General features: G+C 51.0%; 1 pseudogene; it reads right to left on the reverse strand.

Annotated features, from left to right (window-relative positions):
- Nucleotides 1-760: 760 nt before the first annotated feature.
- Nucleotides 761-2,441, reverse strand: LOC146182681 (uncharacterized; annotated as a pseudogene).
- Between the last annotated feature and the right edge of the window lie 1,741 nt (nucleotides 2,442-4,182).

Raw genomic sequence — 4,182 nt, forward strand, 5'->3', positions numbered from 1 at the left:
TGTATGCTGTTGTCCAGGTCTGCTAAGCAGTCAGCAATATCACTCTGCAGGGAGTCCACATTCATGTACACAGGCGTAACTCGCAAGTCCGCGCACACAACACTGACGACACTAGCTGAATATCAGCGAGAACTCTCTTCCAAGTGTCCGATATATCACATACACGGCTCGCCGCACACAGCGTCGGCTGAGTAGGAACGTTCACGCTTGTCTAGGTTGACATGGTGGTGTCGCTAGTTCCCAACTCCCATGACAGATTCGGGAGCCTGGATAACGCATCTGCATTTGCATTCCCAATGCCTTTTCTGTGTTTCACCGTTATGTTGCAACGCTGGAGTGCCAGCGCCCATGTATCTAATTTAGCACCGTGTGGAGTGCACGTCATCAGGCGGTTGTCAGAGAAGACATTGTCCTCAGCGCCAAAGAGCCCGTGGTCGAGTTTCTTTAGAACGCAAATAATAGCGAACGCCGCGCTCTCTGGTCGACCGCCTCGCCTGAGCCGCGCCGAAACGATGACTTGCGAACGCTATAGGCCTCTCATCGCACTTTTCCGTCGCCTGTGCCAAACAAGTCCCAGCAACCGCTGCTGATGCATCAGTGAGCAGCCAGTATGGCTCGGGAGGTTGCGGAGTGTTCAACGCCACTGTTCTGCAGAGCGAGTCCTTCGGCCGTTCTAATGCGCACTGCGCATAATCCGACCGCGGGATCAAGTTGGAGACTCCTCGCTTTTTCAGCGCCGTCAGTCAGTGAGCCAGCTATTTTAGCATGCCCAGGCACATTTCTCACATGCATTTCTCGAGCTCTCATTGCCGACCTGCACTATTCGAAACCTTTCAAGCTGGCTAGACAACGAAACTGCATCTTCTCTCTCACTTGAATCAGCTTCCTCTCGTGGACAGTCGACGTTCATTGCCTTGCTTACTTCGTATACCAGTGCCTCAGAATTCTGATGTTTTGCGTTTACAACTTCTGCAACCGGCGGACCACCGACTTCAGTACGGGTATTTGTGCGCGCCGCCTCACTGGTCTCATTTAGAAGTTGCCAGTCCTCTAACGACAGCAAACAGTTCACCCCATTGGTCAGCTCATCAGTGAGGGCACATACTATGCCCATTTTTTTTATTTTCAACTGTTTCTAGCTTAGATATTTTGATAGGAATCGTCGCTAACTTCGCCTGAATTGATCTGCCGAAAGCCGACATTAGCTTCACTGTTCCTGATGGTTGCGTCAGCTCCTGTGGTAGTATGCTCTCTCGTATTACGGTTATTTCACTACCTGTATCAAGAACTGCCTCTGTGCGAACGTCTCCGCCCACCAAGTCTACAAACTGAAGTTTTGATGAGACTGCCTTCGAACTTTGGATCGGCACCTCAACTCTAGCAGTTAAACCCGTAATTAGGTTAACCACTGGTTCTTTTACCTCTGTCTGATCGACAAGCGCGACCTTCTGCACCCTCTGCCCGTGCCCATTTTCTTGTTTCTGGCGCGGTTCATTTCCCGTTCCTTGCGGGCAATTCCTAGAAATGTGCCCCTGCCTATGGCATAGGTGGCATTTTACTGTGCGCTTCTCAGCATTAATCTGTTTTTGGCTCACTTGCTGTACTGGAACCGTAACCTGCTTTGTAGCCCGGCCTTTACCTTTTGCCAGCTCAAAGATTTGTAGAGCCTTTGACAGCTCTTTAGGCTTCAGCCAACTCTCTCCTTCACGAAGGAGCACATATTCAATGCCCTCCGTGCTGAGACTTGCCTTAATGCGATCGGACACCATTAGATCGGTCAGCGCCTCTTTTGAGTCCACCTCTCTAGCCTGGATGCAGTATGCTAGGTACGTTTCCACGCGCGATGCAAACTGAGCCCATGTCTCCTCCTTCATTTTCACAGCTTTCAGAAATCTTTCCAGGTACTCAGTTGGGGTTAGCTTTAGTTCACTTAAAACCGCTGCTTTTACGGCCTCATAGTCCGTACATTCTGCTCCGTCGAGGTTACGAAGCAAATACCGGACTCGCTCTGTCAGTGCCGGCATAATTAAATGCACTCGGCTACTGTACGGCACACTGAATGTAGCGAACAGCTTGTCCACCTCCTCAAACCACAGTGGCACATCAGCATCACATGGCATTTTGTAACCCTTCAGGACTTTCGCACAATGTGGTATTGAATCTGGGCCTATACCTCGTTCATCGCTCCGTCCCGACCCAAGCGGTGACAGTCGACCATTCGACAGCCCAAGCTCCATTTGATTTAAGGCTAGTCGCTCTCGGGATTAAATTTCACGCATTCGTAGCTCCATTTCCAACTCCATACGGCGAATAGCCATCCTCTCTGTCTCGACGCCTGTCGCGTCTAGTGACAATGTTGGTCTCTGGTCGCCGGCCTGTAACCTACTCTCCACATTGTAATCACCCTTTATAGTCACTACCTCACTCTGATCAGTAACCATTTCTACTCCGCCCCCTAGCGATTGCTGCTCCTGTTGAGGATTTGACCTCGGTTCGCTCTCAGGATTAGATTCGCTTTCTTTAGCGGCTAGCATTCTCCTCGTCTCAACCATAAGCGTCACAAACCAACCACCATGCCAACTTCAACGAACGCAAGAAATCCCACTCACCCAGCGCAAATCTTTTGTTGTCTGCCGCCCAGAGCCCGGATGATGCGTCCGCTCCAACGGCGTCGGTGGCAGCCGAGGTAGAATCGTCCCTTGACGGTTTCTTGCTGCTCCGTGTAGGATGGCCTGTGGTTGCCGGTGCGATGCTTGTCCTTGTAGATGAGACGTGCCGAACCCTGTCGAGCTGCGCCAGTAGAATGTATGTCGTTCGTTCCTCTTCGGAAGGTTCTTTAAACCCTTCCTGTTATGTAATTCGGAGTAGAGAAGACCAGGAGGCGTACTAGAAGGTGATGATGGTAGAGCATATATTTACAGCATGACATATATATACAGAGTAAAACTGGAACATGAAATGAATTTACAAAAACAGCACTCTGCGCTACTTTACTCTTCGACCTAACTGGTTAGAGTCTAAGCAGAACAGCCGCGTTACATGCCTACGCATGGAGCCCCAGCTCAGACTGGACTGAACTCTCTTAGATCACGTCTCATTTTACACCTTCACAAAACAAAGACATAGGGGCGGTAATTTTCAGAGGCCAGCCCCACACATCAACTGTCCAATAAGGAAATATGCTAGATGAGCACAGCCCCATGGGTTGGCCTTAGCCTCTAACCCAGGGCCCCACTAGCAATACAAATTACAAACAAACAAAGCACAGCGAAACTCTTTCCCCTGTGAGGGTGTCAAACCCTCTCCTCTCGTGAGACTTTCTTCCCACTTGTCTCCCGCACACCGTCGCCTCATCCACGCTGCCGCTGCTGGCTGAATTTTTTCCACAGTGCACTGCCCCGCGCCACCCGTGTTTACCACTACGAGCAACGACATGGAAAGGGAAAGATCAACCAGCCGCCATTCTGCAGGCCTGGCGCCGGATTGAAGGGGAGCTTCTGGTTTGCTCGCTCTGAACACAATACCCGAGTCAACGCCTGAATGCTTCTTCGGGGGCTCTTTTGTCGCATCTGCAGACAGGATAAAATTCCTTTCGCACTGCTCAAAGTCGCAGTGTAAAAAAAAAGGGCCGAAGGGTCATTTGGGTGCTCGCTACCGGCCAGTACGAAGGGTGCCATACATGCGAGCACCCAGCAGCACGTTCCGCTACGCATGTTTCCATGAATGACCTTCCGGCTAAAACGGTCCCGCAAATCCGGCGCCGACGGTTCGGTCGGCTCTCCCCACCCGCGGCACGCTAGTAGAAGGGGAACCGCTTTTACAATACCAGAAGCAGACAGTCGGGTGACGGCGCCGTGCAGAGACGCACACCTGCAAGTGATTATCCTTGGGCGCGGCCCTACAGTGTTAAAATATATTATTAACGACCCAGCTCATCTGAGCTATTAATGCCCGTCCGCCGATGTTAAAATCATCTGCAGCCTTGTATAATGTTGAGCATAACTCTACCTGGTTGAACCGGCGCGATCTTATCCAGCTAAGGGTGAATTTCAGTCGCAGAGCTGGAGCCGTTCCCAAGCAACGCTTCGTGCTTCTTTAAATGCAACTGCATCCCAAAGGCAGACCCGGAACACGGATCGCGTCTTCTAAACGCAATAGTGGTGGTGGTGGTGAAAAACTTTA

The sequence above is a fragment of the Amblyomma maculatum genome, chromosome 7 (genome assembly GCF_055883805.1).
Source record: "Amblyomma maculatum isolate TAMU_Amacu chromosome 7, ASM5588380v1, whole genome shotgun sequence".
Lineage (NCBI taxonomy): Eukaryota > Metazoa > Arthropoda > Arachnida > Ixodida > Ixodidae > Amblyomma > Amblyomma maculatum.